This window comes from Toxorhynchites rutilus, chromosome 2 (assembly GCF_029784135.1).
Source record: "Toxorhynchites rutilus septentrionalis strain SRP chromosome 2, ASM2978413v1, whole genome shotgun sequence".
Lineage (NCBI taxonomy): Eukaryota > Metazoa > Arthropoda > Insecta > Diptera > Culicidae > Toxorhynchites > Toxorhynchites rutilus.
In genome coordinates this window covers 193,658,291-193,678,951 of record NC_073745.1, presented here as the reverse complement: position 1 = coordinate 193,678,951, position 20,661 = coordinate 193,658,291, and the positions used below count along the sequence as shown (strand labels likewise).

General features: G+C 37.4%; 1 protein-coding gene across 5 annotated transcripts in view; it reads left to right on the top strand.

Annotated features, from left to right (window-relative positions):
- The window catches only part of LOC129764248 (semaphorin-1A), a 204,805-nt gene that overhangs the window by 150,775 nt on the left and 33,369 nt on the right, over window positions 1–20,661 (top strand). For 4 of the 5 annotated variants that reach the window (XM_055763149.1, XM_055763153.1, XM_055763151.1 and 1 more), the window contains exon 2: window positions 3,038–3,076. The gene's annotated coding sequence lies outside the window, so the exon portion shown is untranslated. Of the gene's footprint in view, window positions 1–3,037; window positions 3,077–17,122; window positions 17,638–20,661 lie in introns of those variants that run through there. The other variant, XM_055763152.1, reaches the window with a different exon arrangement.

The following is a 20,661-nucleotide window of genomic DNA, read 5'->3' as shown; positions in this document are numbered from 1 at the left end:
GCATAAAAAAAGATTTTTGAAAACCCCGATTTCCTTTACTCTCCCTTTGCGTGATTTTTCGATTTTCAAAAAACTCAAACTTCGACCGCTTTGCGCCACTCTCTCTTAAGTCCGATTGAGCTGAAATATTGCATAGGCTGTTTTTTCGAGGTGGTGAGCATTTTGTATGGGGTAACTTCTTGAAATTTTAGGGTCGATATTTCCCTATACATTCATTGGTACACTAATGCATATCTGAGAAGATAAATGTTGATTTCAATCGAATTCGAAAAGTGTTCCAGAAAATCATAAATGCTATTATTGGCGTTGTTTATTCTCAATCACGAATGTACGTTCAGAAGAATAATTTCGGGAGGAAGCGCGAATGTTCGGTTCGAAATTATTTGAAACAAAACAGCATTATAGACGGGACAAAGATCAGCGGGTCAGCTAGTTTTTTATAAATGTTAAGTCGTATGTTTTATTTGAAAAATATTACAGTAAGGATAGGACACCATTCTAAATTTTCAATTTATTATTAAGGGAGGTCTCAGCTTTTCATAAATCATCAAAAAAGATAGGAGTTAACAACACTTTCCGCTTGGAAGTATTGGTTAAGTGTATTATGCATTGTATTATGCAGTTCAAAATTAACTCTGTCTTGAGAAAATTCATTTGGAATCATCATTTGATGTTGGCTTTTTTATTATAGAGGCTTTAAGCTTCAGAGTTTATTCGTCTCAAGCCTTGAAAAAGGTCTATTAGAAGATCAATCAATGGAGGATCCTGGGAAAGGAAACGGAGGCGGAGGCTACGGACACCCTCGCAATATATCGTCAGTGACGAAACAGAGATAGAGATAGTGTTTCAACATAAAAACGTTTTGTATATTGAACATTTGGCGTTGAGCAAATTTCATTAGAGATGTATAATATTTGTGCTGTGTAGCCCAACAATTTTGTTGAAAACTACATCGAAGTAAAGCAATGATTAATTTCGGATAGTCTCATCTGAAATTGGTCACAAAACAATTGTAGGGGGTCGTGTCCGGTTTGGTTGCCGTAGAACTACGAAATTATTTTAATAAACTCGCTCGCTTATCACATCGGATATAAACGAATACATAGAATTTTTTTAAATAACCCTTTAGCACAAAGTTTTACTGGCACTGAAAAGAGTCGATAGTTCGCGTGGATTTGTAGAATCAACTAAACATGGTTGATTCATGTTTCATGCTCACGAGAATAATACGAGAAGCGGAAGAATGACGAGCATGCATCGTTATTCTTCCCTATTGGTGTTATGTCTACAACAGCTTTCGCGGCGGTCTATTTCCAATTGACATACATACGGTCACATGTGATCATATGTTTATTCCACCACCACCACCAACATTATTCCACTTTTCTAATAAACAAAACTGAAGGCTCTATGCGGGTGGCGCATTGTTTCACTGAGAGTAACGTGCTTGAACTTCTTCGGAAACTAGTTCTAAAAAGAACTGATCATTTACTATAAAATTTACTGATTCGATAAAACTGTAAAAATACGCCGCGACAGTAACGAAGCACAAACACATGCGTCGTTATTTCACATCATCACAGAAGACTAAGCTCTCTTTTCCTGCTGCTGCCGTTGCCGCTGGTGATGTGGCTGAGGTTGCTGATGTTGCTACTACATATTTCTTCTGCTTCTACCGTATGGGTGGTAACTGTTCCACGGATGCAAAAAAAATCATTCAATTCGCTGCGGGACAGCTATTTTTATGTTTTTTTTCTCTGGGTGGCTAACAATTCACTAAGGGGTGGGGCTTGCGATACAGCTTGTGACACAAGTGCTCTTCACCAGACTGAAAGACGTTGCCCTACGTCAAAAATAATAATCATACCGAAGGTTTATTTTTTCTTTCTAACGGATTCAATTGACGATCAGTTTTTGTTTATATATTGAGTGTTACAGGTTCAGACATACTGCACTTTATCGGATTTTGTTCTAATAATTTACCATGTGTACGGAAAAATGGGAGAAGGACTCTGCGTAGAATTGTTCTACTGCATCTCCTATGTGATGTCGCTATATTGTGTTTTTTTTCTTGAAAAACGATCTAATTATTTGTGTCAAACACATTGATGAAATGGGTCATATGATTTGAGTGATAACTAAGTGGTGTTTACAGTGTGACTTATCAAACCTAGCACACATTTTATGTTTCATCTTGAAATATAAATATACTCCTCAGAAGGTACACATAAAACTGGGTATAATCACCCTTAATCCTATACACAACAGAACGTGAAGATGCGACCAATTTATTAGATTACGCATGATGATGGTGTGCCTTTTTGCAGCCTCACCTAGAATAAATATATATGGCTTGGCTCTGAACATGCAAAAATAATCATCATCGCATCGCGCTCAGCCCCATGATTAACAGCGCGCGGTACCATTATTTGCGAAGGGTGCAGCTTTCCAAGGAAGAGTGAACGATATTTCCTCCGAGTGTCACACCGAGCAGATGTCAAACAACATAAATGTGCCAATTTAGAGAACGCGTGGCGTGTGCTGGGCTGTGCGTTCCAGGTTGTGTTTCAGCTTCGCAAACACAGGAAAGAGTGCCCGACATAATATATGGTGCGCCTGCCTCAGACTCCATTAAATCATCCCCCTACTGTATTCTGAGACACGGAATGAATCATTAAAAGCTCGAATCTTCTTTCAGCTATAAGCAAAAATTTCGCTTTGCGGTGCTTTCCGTGCTAATCATGTTACGCAAACGCTCTTCGGTGACGCACACGTCTGGCAGATTATGTTCCTAACATAAAGGCACCTGCCTGCGATGTACCATCCAGGTGCTAACAAGAGTGCACAAAATGAAAAGGAGATACACGCATCTCGGGACAGCAATTCTTAACAACTGTTGAGAACTGCAGCAGTCCCTTCGATTTTGGGATCGTGTTGTACACACGTTTGACGACATAAATTTGAAAACAGTTATCTCCGCCGTCGTTGCAATCTAAACTAACATTCTGTCCTATTTTCGTTTCGTTTCATTCCACAGATCCACAGCGCAACCCGGCTCAGCATCCATTTTTCTCAAGTGAGTATATCATAACAGATAGCGTAATCGCTTCTCGTATGTGGGTCATATATTACAGCTTATGGATTTCCGAAACGGCCATTTGGGGTTTGCTTCCAACCAGAAACAGAATACTGCCAGCCGTGGCTCAGTGATGTTGGAGAGGTCAATTGAAATACCGATTGAAAATGTTTCATTTTTTATCAAGGGAGTGCTATTGACCCAAAAAGCGATTGGTTATTGGAAGTCACAGATTTAGACATAATTTTGTGTCTTCATTTCATCATTTTTTTCTGATGGTTTCAACTTGGACATATTTTATTCAAAACTATTGTATCCCTGGGTTACTTCATTGCTGCCTGTCGATGATTGATTATTTTGCATCAAGAGCGATCACTTTATATCTTTGGTATATCGGCAATAGAAGACATTTTCAAAATGTAATGAAGCTTGATTCAGCTAGAATATGTACGTAAGAAATTTATTTGATAAAGTTTCCGAACAATCTACTGCCAAAACATTCCAGAACAGACCAGAAGGACCGCTGTAGTAAAATGAGCAGTTGCGCAGATTTGAACTGCAGCCAGCTTTAGAACACTCGTCGCTGTCGAGATTTCAAATATAAACAGTGACTGCGGTAGATTACGCCTATTGAGCAATCCCATTCCAAATCAACAAATAAAATAAGTAAAAAAAAACTTTTTAAGTTAAACGGTTTAATTGTGATTAAACATAATAATGTACTAAAAGCTAGAAAATAAATACGCAAGTAGCAGTTAGCAGTTATCACACCTTCATTAGTCTGATAAGACTAAAATAAAATCGTGGGACATATGATGAAGTCGCTAATTGTGGATAATGGAAATCCAACGTGCCCCACGATTTTATTTTAGTCTTATCAATGCCCTAGACTAATGAAGGAGAGGTGTGATAACTGCTAACTGCTACTTACCTAATTATTTTCTAGCTTTTAGTACATTGTTATGTTTAATCACAATTAAACCGTTTAACTTAAAAAGTTTTTTTTACTTATTTTATTTTCTAGTTTTTAGTACATTATTTGTTTCATTAGAATATTTCTCTACAATAAAACCATTGTACTGTATTCTATTAGTCAAATAATTTCATTTGATACCGATGTTGAGTGGATTGCAGAAAATACATAGTGTGTTCTCCAAGTCAAATTCGTTCGTTTGATACACCTATCTCAATCACCCTTTTTTTGAGATGATATGCAATCAGCTATTTTGTAGCGGCGGCCAAATTGGATTTTTCAAGATAAGCAGTTTTAAAATGACAGCAGAGATAAAAGTGTTTTATAAATTCGGTCAGTTCTTATTGGTCAAATTTCTATTAATTTGGGACAACCACACAGACATACAAACATACATAAAAACAGTTCAAGCTAAATAAAACCGTTAAATAAAGTAATTTGCTATTTTGTGATTTCGGCCATCTTGGGTTTGGATTTTTCATGATCTGCTCTGATCTATTATTCAAGCCCTTTCATTTGATACCCATATTAATTGGGATTTGAGAAAATATGTAGCCCGCCATTTGGTACTGGCAGCCATCTTGGATTTGCATTTTCATAAATAACTGTTCTACTAGTCAAGCCATTTCATTTGATACCCATAATAATAGGGTTTTGAGAAAATATGCAGTTCGTCATTTAGTAGTTGAAGCCATCTTGGATTTGCATTTTTCATAAATTACTGTGTTCTACTAGTCAAGTCCTCTCATTTGTAACCCATAATAATAGAGTTTTCAGAAAATATGTAGTCCGCTATTTTGTAATGGCAGCCATCTTGGATTTGCATTTTTCATAAATAACTGTGTTCTACTAGTCAAGCCCTTTCATTTGATACCCATATTAACGGGGTTTTGACATAATATGTAGTCCACCATTTTGTAGTGGCAGCCATCTTGGATTTGCATTTTTTCATAAATAACCGTGTTCTACTAGTCAAGCCCTTTCATTTGATACCCATATAATTGAGGTTTTGAGAAAATATGTAGCCCGCCATTTTGTAGTGGCAGCCATCTTGGACTTGCATTTTTCATAAATAATCGTATTCTACTAGTCAAGCCCTTTCATTTGATACTCATATTAATGAGGTTTTGAGAAAATATATAGTCCGCCATTTTGTAGTGGCAGCCATCTTGGATTTGTATTTTTCATAAATAACAGCAATCTTGGATTTGCATTTTCCATAAATAACTGTGTTCTACTAGTCAAGCACTTTCATTTGATACCCATATTGATGGGGTTTTGGAAAACCCATATCGATGAGGTTTTGAGCAAATATGTGACCCGCCATTTTGTAGCGGTCGCCATCTTGAATTTTTGAGATCATAAGATACGCAGTTTTATAATCTAAATGTTCGTTGAAATGATTAGGTATTGAGGTTTGTGTCTATGGGAGAAGAGAATACTAGAGCAATGTCACTCCCACAGGTTTACCCCTTTATCAACAAAAATTATATCAAAATTTAACAAACCAATTCTTCTTACACAGCAATTCACGAGACGAAATTCGGAAGTCTGGAGTACATTTTAGTTATAGTTATAGTTATAGTTGTAGTTGTAGTTGTAGTTGTAGTTATGGTTATAGTTATAGTTATAGTTATAGTTATAGTTATAGTTATAGTTATAGTTATAGTTATAGTTATAGTTATAGTTATAGTTATAGTTATAGTTATAGTTTTAGTTATAGTTATAGTTATAGTTATAGTTATAGTTATAGTTATAGTTATAGTTATAGTTATAGTTATAGTTATAGTTATAGTTATAGTTATAGTTATAGTTATAGTTATAGTTATAGTTTAAAAAGCTACGCCAGTAACACCGGCTGAGTGTATCCTATGGTTTACCTTCACTACTAACAAATTCCTGAATTCCCGAGACATTTATGAGAGGTCGTAGAGTTCTCTGCATCTCTCTTAAGTAAATGTTGAACTAACATTCCTTCCCTTTCCTTAGCAGTTGCAAGGACGTGGCCAGGACAGTTCTTAACTGTTGGAGAAAACATGCCTTCATCTAAGAGATATTACCAATCATCAGCAACGGATGGAGGCTAGTTTTTAACTCAACAATTCTGAATTCGTACCACCTACGATATTGTGCAACTTGCTCAATGCTAATGCTAATGCTAATGCTCATAAGATACGCAGTTTTATAATGACTACAGAGATAAAGGTGTGTTCCAAATTTCAGATCAATCGGTCAACAGAAAGAGGGTCAAATTTCTATTAATATGGGTCAGCGCTACAGACAAACACGTTAGAAAGTTACAAACATACAAACATACAAACAAATTACAGGGCAAGCTAAATAAAACCGTTTAAAAACAGCAAGTTTTGACACGACCCTCTTGGATTTTATTTGAACTTGTTACAAATGATGGAAGCTACCCAAAATCACAATTTTTATTATCATATGATCAGACTAAATTTCGAATGATTTTTTAAAAGGGCTTATTCAAAATTATTGATCTTTCTTTCAAAAATCGTAACTCAAGATCCAGATGTCTGAATCAAACTGAATCAAGCTTTGTGAAATCGTAACCATTTAAGAAAAATAACATAAAAAATGGAATTCACATGCGATTCTACATAAAAACTATATATAACGTTTTATCCTAGGACTAACCGTTTCCGAGATATAATAATTATTTATGGTGAAAATAATGTTAGAGGAATTTCTTTACGATGTAGTATTATAATGAAAATTGCGATTTTGAGTAGTTGAAAAAATTGAAGAGGATTGAGTCAGCGGCTGGCTGATTAATATATTGGTAGACAAATATATTTTTGTGCTATATTTAAGGTTGCTTTCAAATTCGTTGCACAAAGTGTGCCAAATGCAATTTCTCAAGAAAAAAGCTGTACCAACAAATGCGAGTTTCTTTTAACACTTTCCTGTTACTCTCGACATACGGTATTTAAGACCGGCATTGACACTCCAACCGAACGGGACATAATGTTACGTGGTTTCGTGGTTAGCCGTACCATTGTTATACTCGTGAGCTAATAGAGTTCACCTTGAATTTAAAACTTTATTACTCTGAGGCGCTAATACAAATGGGCGCGCGGATCGCACGCTAGAGATTATGTACCGCTAGCTAACATATGTTTTGACTATCAAAGCACAGTGTATTGGCGATAAATGATTAACATTTTAAATACTCCCCATTCGTCAAGCCTCACCATTGTTGGATGAAATTAAGCCCCATTAAATTCAGTTTCTCCAAAACATTATGCTAATGCTGCAACCACTCACCTGGCACATCAAAATGAAATTATAAAAACAAACGTGTGAAAACACACAAACAAACGATGATAAATATTGCGCACCCTATTGTCTTTCTTTGCCCCGAAGCGTCTAGAGTCCGACTCCGGCTTGGAAAAAATAAGTTATTCAAAAATCAATGTTCGACCGCGCAATGAGACGACTCCCCGTCATCATCGTAATCATTAGCATGATTGGCAGCCATCTGACAGCTGAAATGGACACTATCCCGTCCGGTTTACGAAGGTGGTGGTGGGTTCAATTGATTAAAAAAAACAAAGAACGTCGCAAGGCGTCGTTATATTCGCGCTTGGCAAGTTCTTTGCGAGAACAATAGTGTTAAACGTCTACATTATTTGTTGAAGACATATTTCCCAGCAGCATTACAGGCACATGTTCACACGATAGGAGGAGCAGCGGCTTCCTCCGGTAAAATGGCGCTTAAAATAGACAGTTGTTTATGAGAGCACAACAGTTATTGTCGCTTGCAATATTTTCTCTCTGAATCATTCTGTACGTTATAGTTCTTCATATGTTGTTTTTTTTACGTTGCCTCGCTTGGTCGTGAATCCCAATGAATGTAAATCATAAGCCGTTGGGTTGCATAGGTAATAAAGCTGAGGTGAATGACTAGACGATTTTCATTCTAAAATTTTTATTCATAATTTAGAGTGTATCCAAATCTCTAGGTAGTGTTCGGAACTTTTCGTTAGAAAATCCTTCAGCCCTAAACTCGGGAACAAATTCATGAAGCCGAAATAATATATAATTTTTTCTACAATCTAAACAACTAAATGAATGTTTTTGCATCATGCAATTTATGGAGCAATTCTAAATAAAATCAATTATGAGGGACATTTTGAATGAACCATCAAAAGAGGAATTCTAGTCTAGAAATGTGAATAAATTCAAAATTTTTCGACTAGTCATTGGAACGACCATCTCGTATTGCCAAATGTAGGAAATTGTTTGAATTTTCATTTAATTTTTAATTTTTATTTTTAATTTAAACAATAACATTAGACAAAAATTCAAAAGATTTAGATTCATTTTTTCTTAAAAACCTTATTTTGAATTTAAAAAATGTATGAAAAGCCCATACAATAATCAACAAGTCATCCATACCTTGGTAGAATGGCACTTCTCCAGGAAAAACGTTTTTCTAACAACAACTTTTTCATATTTTTTCCAAAAAATTACTGCTAATGTTTAACTCGTAACATTTTTTGTGTCAATTCACGCAATTGACATATTCTGCCAACTTTTTTTTGTTTAGAAACCGGTCAATCCTAAGAATTGACAGACAAAAATGGGTACTTTTGTATTAGCGTCACCGGAGCCGAAATACAATAGATAGCATTTTTATTGTACACACTGACACTCAGATATCTTTTGTATTGTTGATGCCTTGTTGACTACAGACATTTTTATTGGTACGAAAATGCCGTCGGAAGCGGCGGCCTTTCGCAAGCAAACATGTGTTCCATCGATTTCCCGGTTAGTTTGTAACATAGGAGACGATCCTTTGGTTAGGTCCGACCGAGTGTTAGCGAGTAACCGGGCAATCGACGGAACACAGCTTTGATTACGTTGACCTCAGAATAAATTTAATTAAGAAAAACCAATTCATAATGAAAATTGCGCTCCGTTGGTTTATACTTAAAATGACAAAACACTGCATACAACAAGGCAACAACAATACAAATAATATTTGAATGCCAGTGAGAACAATAAAAATGCTATCTATTGTAGTTCGGCTCCGGTGACGCTAATACGAAAGTACCCAAAAATGTGACTTTCAGGAGACTTCAGGCAAAAATGCTAAACAGGCAAACCTTTTTTTGTGCAGTTGCTTTTTGTGCAATTTCTCATTTGTGTGACTATTTAGGTGCGATTTTATTATTTGCTTGATTAGTTTGTGTGATTCAAGATGTCATAATAAAATCGCACAAACGAGGGATCACGCAGAAAGGGATCGCACAAAAACAGATTTTCCTGTATATTTAAAAACCAAAACCCAAATTAGCGTTGGCAGAAAATATATCATCTTCGCCAGAAAAAAATTGCTTTTTCGTGTGCTAAAAGGTGAAATAAGCAAATAAAAGCATCTTGTTACTGCCTGGCCCGATTCAAACAATCGGACATGTGATTTGAAAAAAGACACACATCGAATTTTCAACACTTCATTTTCCACACACAAACGACTAACACAAAAAACAACGCTTGAAATTCCGCAGCGAAATCCTGTATCCGCACATGGAAAAAGTGAAGGATAATTAATGCTTTATGTTATACATAACAATGAGTACTTACGCTTATTAATGCTTTATGTTATACACAACAATAAGTAACGGGTACTACTTACCCGTTACGTCTGGAATATTCGGGATTCTATGGTAAAACATTCCACATAATACTCACTTATAGAAACACAAAACAGTCGTCACAAAGTATATAAACAATAACATTGCAGAATCAAAACAATAACAATATATTGTCATAGATTTGGAACGGTTGGAAACGAACTGGCTATAAAACAAAGCTCCATTGTTTATAGTGAGTATTCTAGAATACCCGAGCAAAAACGCAACAATAAAATTTACTGTAGCGTGTACCGTAATAAATAGGGCACGACATTGTTCAGTCGCAAACAAACCATCATAGTGAAATAATGAAATAGTGAAACTATCTGTTGACCTGAAATTCACGTTGAACCGAAAGGTTTACAATAAACGTTTCCTCTCATCGGAAAGTGGAATCCGCACAGTTAAAAATCCAGTCGAATTCAATGAAAAAATTTAAGAAAAAAAATTGGTGGCTTATATCTATGATATAACCGCAAGGTTGACGTGTGACTACCATTGGCTTAGTTTTCATTTCACCCCCATACACTCCGGTTAGACGTAGTCCCACGTCAAAAACTCTCAATGAGTGAAGTGTTTGGTCGGTCGAAGTATCATAACGTCGGGAAGTGTCCGATTCCGTCAGTCGTCGATGTTCTCCCATAACACATCTTTTTCAAGAGTTTGAAAATGTTTGTATTTATGGGAGCAGACCTCTTTTTCTCTCAGATTGAACGTCAGTTTGGAATAGAAAGTCCAAACGATGCAAGGCAGGGATTGAATCAAGGCCGGCTGGGAATTCAAGGCTGCTCTACACGACCACGCCATTGGTGCTGTTTTACAAATCCATGAGAATATTACATAACATTATTAAATGAAGTTGAATCTTAAAAGCAGGCGTGGGAAGTGATTTCTAATAGTAAAAAGGAAAACATAAACGTGAATCTATATCCTTTTCGATCGAGAGCTGTGTATGTGGCAAAGTATGCGCAAAGGGTTGATGCGTGCTTATTTGCAATTTGTCTCTTGTTTCGCTCTCTCATATTGCACTTATATTGCGCTCGTCGTCGCAATTCATTTCCTACCATTCCGTCGCAGGACGTCACTTTGTCTTCGAAGATGTGAGATGTCTGGCGTACTTCAAAGCAGCATCTGATCTTCAACCTCTTTGTAAACGACTCGTCTCCTTTACTCTCTTCATCGTAGCACGAGTTCGATCTAAATCTGTCCCAAATACTATTTCAAATTAGGATTAGAAATATAATTTAAGTCAAGTGAAACAATTTCTTCAAGGATGAAGACAATGATGAAGAATTGAATTAAATCTACTCAGGTAACGAACAAACATCAAAATCAGCATGGCTGTATTATACTACTTGAAAGTCGCCTCTTACTAAATATACAACCACTGTCGTCCACTGCTATCTGTACATTCAATGCACTTTGAATGCAAATGTGCTATCAGAATGCTGGCCACTGACGAAAAGTCTTAAAATGAAATTCTGTATGATGATTTGCCACAACTATACACTAACTTACTATCTTATACTATGTACTAACTTACTGCTCACTTACAGCAGGGACCAGCTGAAATGCAAATATAAGACTGGTTCACTGCGAATCATAATGCTGATGCTTAAAGAGTAGCAAAATTACCATAATAAAAAAGTCTCTTCGCTTATCTAGGGGTCTCCGTAGCTATAATAGTTACTAAGCGAACGAATGTGGGTTCAATCCCAGGATCCTCCATTGATCGATATTCTAATTGGTCGTTTTCAAGGCTAGAGGCGAATGAATTTTGAAGCATGAAGCCATTAGGAATGATTAATTAATCTGAGTTTCTTCTCTTTCTACCATCACGCAAACTGTTTGTTCTATCAAACAAAACAGTTTTGAGTTGCAATGAAGTAAGCGTACCTTTTTTAGATTACCACGCCTAAAGGCAACTGCAAATTATTCAAAGTCGAATGAGTATAATAGCACGATGTGCTTCGACTGCTTACAAGTTTTACCTACGCTAGAGAATACATTTTTCAAATTTATTCTATAGATTTTATTTTGTAAATGTAAATTTAAATGATTTGTGGACTATTGTATTCTCATATATTCCTCATGATTATGTTTTCTTTCCATTTTTTAATTCAAATTTCTCAAGATTCATTATTTCTCATAGGGTATGTGAATTCTCTAACGTTTTTCTTAACATTGCTTCTTCACAGAGCCTTCTTCAACTGTCCGCTAGGTTCATGCGTTTCCTCAGATTAGCGTTGATCAGAGTCCAGAGAGTTTTGAAATGGCGAATCGCTGGGCAGGCTGGTTGATGCATCTGATTCGGTGCAAAGTTGAAGTTGTTGATTTCCTACCACTCTTAGAGTAATGGTAGGTAGCGAGACCAGGCCAAAACTATGCAGGATTATTATGCGGATTGATCATCCGAACCAACCTTTTTGTAGACACTCATCACATAAATTTTACCATTCATTGCGTATGTCACAATGAATGGACCAACCTTATTTCAACATCCACATATGATCTGCCACACCATATCCTTCATGCCGAATTTTTCAATGTAAACGGTCTTCACTGATTCAGAAACATCCTTCGTCGTCGGTGAGCCATGACACTGCGCTCTCAGCAATATTTCATAATCGAGTTTTATATAGGACATATAGATCCCATCAACAATTTATAGTACTAGTAGTATAGTAGTATAGTTTCCTTGGCACGCATAATGTTAGTCTCTGAGGTATCAATTTTTTACCATAAGGAGTATATCCAAAAGTAGTCTTAAACTTTCAAACATCAAAATAAAATCGAACACGTTCAGAGAGTGTTTTTTATCAAAGAATATTGAGTTTACATGGCTATGAAGTGAAAAAAATCAAGCTTATTGTTGATTTATAAAAAATGATCGAACCTTAGATTTAACTCCACTCATCAAATTCTGCACAGTAGTCTTTGTGCACTTTCTGGACGCTGCAGACCAATTCTTGAACTGTTGAACTCATATTAGAACTCTTGAACTCATATTAGACACTGTACCTCCCTTCTTGAACTTGGCCTTGACAATTGCCCAGTAACGTTCAATTGGCCGCAGCTGGGGACAGTTAGGTGGGTTGAGGTCTTTTTCGACAAACATTGTAAGTGGATATGGCATAATGTGCCGATGCCAAATTTGGCCAGAATAAAGGAAGAATGCTCGTGCTTTCTGTCTTCAAGCATTCTTCCACATAAATTTGAGCATTTATAGCCCTTTTTGTGAAAAAGTCACAGGAGGGTTGTGTCCGAGACATGACCGCATAGATGACGTAGGATTCCATTAGACTTTCTGTTGATTTTGGATATGTTTGAAGAATTACACCGTTAAACTCTTTGATAATGATTTGGTGACCCTCAAAAGGGCCGTTTTATTTGGTTGTTGGGTATTGTTTGTTCACTCCATCAATGCTTACCGAGTGATGATGACAGAGGGATGGTAAACAGTCGTTGTATGGTGCTTATCAGATGAAGGATACCGAAGTGGAACGAGATATGATGAAAATCGCCCTCTGTGATCCTAGACGAGATGCCTTCTGTGTTATGTATGGATGAAATAATGAAAAAAACTCACCAATGTAATGTAAGATAATTACCAATACCGAACACAATTATCAATTTTTCTTATCAGTAAAAACATGTTACTTTAATATAGAGAAACCATATTTGAAATGGAAAAGGTAATTTTCTTTCATAATTTTTATTTTCTGAGTGTTTATTTAATCCAATGCGAATTTTAATTGGACTAACAACACCTTATATTATATGTAGAGCATATGGAAAATCCCTTTTCTAATATTTCTTCACTTTTCCGATTTTCTCGCCGTATAAACTTTCCTTGAGTGAAAATGAACACAACAAAGCAGACAGCTTTACCCAAACGACCCGTTCCCAAGTGGGAACACACACTTTGGTTTTTATTTATGAAAATTTAAATGAATCGTCTCATATATCAAGTCACTTTTAACACAACTTCTTACATATACAATTTTACGCTTACATTTGTGCTAAATTTTTCATAATACACGATTGGTCATTGATATGAAACTTCACAAAGCAACCAACATTAAAGTTCCAAATTCAAATTTTGTGCTAGAATTATTCGTATCACTCACCTTACTTGCAATATAAAAATGCCCCCGACTTGAATATATTTGAGGGGCTTAGAATGCAAGGGTTGTAAGTGACTTGATCGATTTCTCTTCATCAACTTTTTCTTTAGTTAATAACTCAACTGCAAAAACGTTCCAATTTAAGATTGCTATAGAGTCCGATAGATGAGGTTCTGACCTATCTTCCACATTGCCAAATACAGTACGGAATGTATTTGTAGCTAAGTTATGACCAAAAGAGAGAGTCGATGTAGATTTTTTTTTTTTTTTTTATCTTCGCTTATTTTTCGTCGGCCTATTTCCGCCACTTTAGTAGTGCCAATCACCGACATCAGGGAGGCGACTCCACCTGTTCCTACCTATCAGACTCAACAACTCATGAGCCGGGCCAACTTCTTTTACTTCCGCTCCGAAGGAAGACGTAACCAGAGATTTTTCGCCTCAGAAAATCCCAACGACGCCAGCTGGGATTGAACCCAGGCCGATCGGATTGTGAGGCTGTTACGCTAACCATACAACCACTGGCGCCGTCAAGTCGATGTAGAGAAATCGATCAAATCACTTACACCCCTTTCATTCTAAGGCCCTTATTTGCAATGCCGATTTCCCCCGGGCACTTTGGTTTTGGTGTCTCTGTTAGGGAACACTTTTCGGTGGGAACAAAAGCTCCCCCTACTTTCATGTATTTGCAATGCCGATTTCCCCCAAGCACCTTGGTTTTCATGTCTCCCCCTACTTTCATGTATTTACAATGCCGATTTCCCCTAGGCAGCTTAGTTTTGATGTCTCTGTTAGGGAACAGATTTCGGTGGGAGCAAAAGCTCCCCCTACTGTTATGTATTTGCAATGCCGATTTCCTCCCGGCAGCTTGGTTTTGATGTCTGTGTTAGGGACCCGCCGCATGTGTCGTCAATTTCGACCAATCAGAAGTGGGTATTTCCGTTACGATAGGAGTTGAGATTTTTCAATTGTTCGACATATATTATTTTCTTCAATATAAAAAATTGTTATGGAGTGCCGAAATCGATTGACGCAAAAATTTCATCAATCCACATTAAATAACTGAGCAATAAGCGTTTGAAATTGGACAATTTTCACGATGTGCCCGATTTTTGATTTTCAATTTGTTCCCGAAAGACGTAATCATACGTCAAAAAAATGACGATCGCATACCACACGAGCAAATGAGTTGCCAAATGAGCACTTTTTGGCCGAATTTTTCCATCACAACAGCCGTATCCGCAAATGGTACACTCTCTCCAATCGATTTGGTATAAAATTGAGATCCCGGCAGCGTTCTGGAATCTCCTTTGACGTGTGTTTCGTCATTGATGAAAATGCACTGGCTAGGATTGTTCAAAACACGTTCATATAGCTTCCGAGCTCGTGTTTTAACGCGATCTTGCTGCTCCGGTGTTTGTTTGGCCACTTTTTGCTTTTTATAGGTCCTTAGACCATGTCTCTGTTTAATTCACTGAATCATCCCAACACTGCTTTTGAACTTTTTGGCCTAATCACGAATAGATGCAGACCTGTTCTTCTGAATATAATTTACAACTTTTTGGTCCAATTCTGGATTACTTGGTCCAGGGTTTTTGTCCACTTCTGCTGAGATCTTTGAAATAACACTCATTACCGAACTTTGCGACGATTCGTTTTGACACTTTCTGGACAAACTTTGATTTTTTTTTACTATTTTGTGGTATGTAACGTCCTTTTCGGTGTACCAATTGTGCCGAATTTTCTTTTTAGTTTCCAAATCAATCCGCGACATTTCGAAAACAACAATCTAAACTAGCTGAGATATGAATACATTTGTAAATAATTTGATGCTGTATGCATTATTTTCGTCGGTGCTGTAATTTTTATTCATAATTGAGAAGGCAAATCCTTTAATCCGATGGAATAATGGATTTGGAATTTCCACAGAGAATGTAATGTGCTCTGTCACAACTGGACCTATTCCAATCTTTGTTTATATTTCTGATTCGTCTGAAGTGAGTGGGAAATTCTTTCCCACTAAAACCAAGTGAAACGCCAAACGATTGAACAAGAGCGAGAACTGCGTTCAAAATATCGACGACTTTCGAATTGCGAATTCGCGTGATCACACACACGAGGGTGTGGGGTTTGTTTTTCCAACCGTGTTGACTCCCTGCGCTGCTGCACGGTGAGCGCGCGTGATTAAATGAGGTACTTTTAAATTCGTATCGAACCACAAAAATATGGTAATTACGACGGCGTCCATTGAAAGCAGCCGCGCCGCGTATTTGTGCTATTTTAATCATTCTTATTCCCTCTATACTCGCAAGTCGCGTTCTCTTACGAACAAAAGTTTGAATGTTGGACCATTGGCGTAGGAATTTCATTAGCGTACGGCGTTTGAATTAAATGTCGGAACAATGCTAACCAACGGTTGTGATGAAGTGTGAAGATAGTTCCTTATATTGTGTTTTGCATGAAGTTATACAAATGCGTTCGCGGAAGAAGTTACGGAGGCAGGTAACGGTCCGATGCAAAGAAAGTACATGTTGTTGAAGGCAGTGTTCAGCCTATCTGTTCATGGGGGCACGTGGAACACACATCACCATATCAGGTCTCATTGGCACGTGTTGATGGGATTATTTACCTTGACCGTGGACGTCGTATGGGAGAACGCCGCCAATCACGGCTTATTTACACTTTGAAGTCTGAACGGCGGCGGATGATATCGAATATCAATACCCAACGGCACGAAATGTGTTCACCTTGTAAACTTTCAACCTTGAACCGAAAGGCGGCGTCATTTGTTGCTCCAAGAAAGCTACGCATGCGATTACATTATACTTAGCGTTTACCTGGACAATTTTATGCAACTCGCCCAAGAAGTAGGTACGTGTCACACACTGTTCACGTGCAGCTCAACCATGAAATATTACAACCAGCGATGTATAAACACACAGGAGGCAGTCAGTGCTCCGTTCAATCTTTGACCATGCATTTTCGCCCCCGTTTCTTACCTGTGCGCATTGACGTGAATTTGTTATAGGTACCTCTTATGCATTGTATTCGCTGGATTGAGTTGGGTTGGGTGCAGCAGCAGCCGTTTATGCTTACGAGTCGTTCCGAGGGAACACACGCACACCCATGGACATGGACGCGGACAGACGTGATACAAAGCGTGGAATGGAAGAAATACAATATTTTTATGTGCATTTTGTGTGGTGTGGTCGTCTGTCTCTCTTGCATAGACGTTTAATGTATCTATGCACAAGAAAGAAACCATTGGGAAGGAAGGGACGCCCTGCGAGCGACCAAACATTCATCGATGTGCATTAGTCCTTAGTTCCCTAAGAGTGGTGTTGGTGGTGTTGTTGCTGCATCCACACGCGATGCCAGCGAGTTGAGATTCATTACTTTCGGAGCTGGATACAAACTTGTTTTGATTTATAAAAACCTGGAAGAACTGCTTCAGTTATTAGTTACATTAGTGTGGATACTACCCTAGTTCGTGGATTATATGTGGAGTGTTGTGAACTTGCATTGGTAGTGAATAGTGGTGACTTGTAAGATGTGGATGTTGTCCTGAAATTGGATATTCCAGAATGAAGATCATCAATGTTGAAGTTTTCAGAAATTCGGATCATAAATGCGAGGAAAAGAAACAAAAGTTGGAGGTGTCCATGAAAGCTTTATGTAGGCGTGTTAAATCATTATTCGATAAGTTTTGATATTCATATGAAAAGCAGAAAAATACAGTGCAAGTTGTAAACACGAATGTTCACTTCCAAGTGCCCTCAATGTATATCTATTTTAGATCAAGTGAGTATTTTCATTCATGAGTAAGAACTCCAATTACTTGGTATTCGTTGAATTGAGTTACCTCTTATTGATTTTTTTATCTTTTAAATATAAAAACTGAACTGGAACAATGATTGTAATGAAATTTGGATAGTAAAAATTGTGACTGCGGCATTGATAATGTATCTCATGTCTTCGTATCAACACCCGTACCAACACAAGAGAATACAGAAGAATATTCCAACGGCGATCGCACGCATAACAAACGCACGATCGATCGACCATCTTTCTCGAACCGACAGCACAATTGACAATATTCTCATCTGCTTCGGAGACATTGTTTAGAGATGTCCGGTAATTGTTCATTGGATTAATCATAGACTGCAAAACCCAATTAATACCGATTGTTACGCAAAAAATAATACAGTGGTAGACATTTGTTTAGCCGCACCCTATTTTTCCTCAATATTTTTAAAAATAAGTCAATTCTTTGTACAGTTTTGCTCATAAAAAGACGATTGTTGTTTATTTTCATCGAATTCATTCTAAAAAAAAAGTATAAATTCACTTTTTGTTTTCTAAGTAATTCTAACAAATATGTGGAATCAGGGTGGACATTCGATTAGCCGCATCCTAAAATTTCAATAAAGGAAAATTTGTGCGGCAAATTTCGAGTCCGATCGGTAGCTAATATTTAGTATGTCCACCTCCATTTCGGATCACTTTGAAAACTCGATTTGGCAGACAGCTTTTAAAGTGTTGCCATATTGATTATAGCCCAACATTTCTGATTTACTGCCTTGAGACTGGAAATGTTGTTAAATTGTCAACCGTTTGCATAGACCATCTCGGCCGAGACTCTCCATAGGTTCTCTATGGGATTGCAATCGACTGCCAGCAGGTCATTCAAGAAGCGAAATGTCCTCGGCAAACCATGCCTTCGATTGCTCGGAAACCTGGATCTATGCATAATCCTGCTGAAAAAAACGACATCCTCGGTAGCGTTATTCTCAATATGGCCAATCAAAACGTCCTCCAGTAATTGAAGATACTTTTCGGAATTCATTCGGGTGAAAATGAAACAAATGAGAAGCTTACTGTGATAGGAAACGGCTCCCCACACTGTCAAACTTCCGCCCCCCAAAGTTTCGCTTCGATCTCACGGCATGCCGTTGACATAAATTGTATCAATAGCAACTGTAACAGTCCGGATCATCCAAATTGAACTTTTTTCGCCGGAAAATACAACATTTCTCCATTCTAGTGTCCATTCCATGTATTGCCGGGCGAAAATGAAATGGTTCTGCTTATGGGTGGCGGCCAGTTTCGGCTTCCCTTAAGATTTCTTCCACATGATGTTTGGTGACTCATTCAAAGTGCACCCAATATGCCTCTTCGTTACTGGAACAATCGATTCTGCCTTAATGTATGAGCAGGACATCGTTTCCTGGTTGCTTCGTGTCTTATTCGACCTTTAAGACGCAAAGTAACTTTGGTGTTCCCATTTGTTGGTCGTTATATCCCATATTTCTGGCACTATTTAAAGAAATTCCGTACCACTTTCTCAGATAGACCAATTTTTGTTACGATCGAGCGATTAGAAAACATTTGTTCACTGAACATCTTTATTATTTTCCGCCCCTCTTCCGTCAATAGAATACCTTTCGCCATTCCGTTATATTCTACGCAAATCTCTAATCTGACAAACTTCTTACAAAAAACACAGATAAAGTCTTGGTCATTATGCTAAAACTCGATTTTTATGCCCTACGGCTAAACTTATGTCTCGGGAAAAAGCGACGTTTGAATGTTTATATCCACCGATGCCGCCCTGTGTATGTGTGTGTGTGTGTGTGTGTGTGATTGTGACGCACGTCCTTTCAATAAAAGTGACTTAAATATACTGTCACTATAGCAAATATGTATCCCGATAAAAAGAACATTCCTAGTTGTTTTGTAAGTGTTTCAAGTTTTTTTTTCAAGTGCGGCTAAACGAATGTCTATCACTGTAGAAGCGATCGAATAATTTGGGAATACAGATTAAAAAGTCGTATTATTCATGCAGTTTGGTTATCGGTGAATTATTTTGATTAGATAGTGTTGTGTTTAGTCATTCCGCCTCTGCCAAAATATCATGTTCTGTGTGTCTTTTGTCTTTTGAGCAGAGTTGCCATCCTTCATGATTTTTCCGGATTTCCAAGACTTTTGAAAGCGTTCCTGACTAACGCTCAATTTTGCCTGATTTTATTAAAATGATCTTGATTTTTGAATTTCTGTCTTTATCAGTATAAAAAATATCCGTAATAATTATACTACGATCCATTCCAGGATTTCCTGGTTGGGAATGAGAGCTGTCATAATAGCATACATAAAAAAGAACAATTTTGTATGAAAATAATTACTTGGCGTTCTTGATGCTAAACATTTTCGTTATTCTTTATTTGAGAGACTTTCAGCCTTCTGGGCTGGTTCGCTATTGATGCTCACTATTTTTCTATACATTTCCTGATATTTCCACAAAACTCATCATTATACACCCAGGTTTTTTTACGCGGGAGATACGTACCACGTAAAAAAAATCCGCGTTAATGGGAAAATCCGCGTAAAAACAACCAGGTCGCCAAAAATCTGCGTAGGCATCATGATAGAGTGCGGCACTAATTTCCGTCATGAGCGCTAAGTTCCGTCGCAAGCACTGATTACCGTCATATGCTCTGATGGAGCATGAAGACGAAATGTAAGCGGAGAGATTGATGTGTTTTCAAAATTTTGGTAAAAACTAGTTCTTTTTTTTTCCTTTTCCTTTTTTTAAATACATTTTTGATACGGAAAGGTAAAATTTCATTAATTTTTTCATTTCAAAAGTTCATCCGTTAAACCTGGAAATGACAAAACATGAAGCACTATACCGTCAACGTGAATTGAATGGATGAGATCATCACAGACATCTGGCAAATTTTATATGAAGTACCATAGATATGATAAAAAAACTACATGAGAATATGCAGTGGCGTAGCGAGACCGGGTGACGCCCGGGGTGGATGT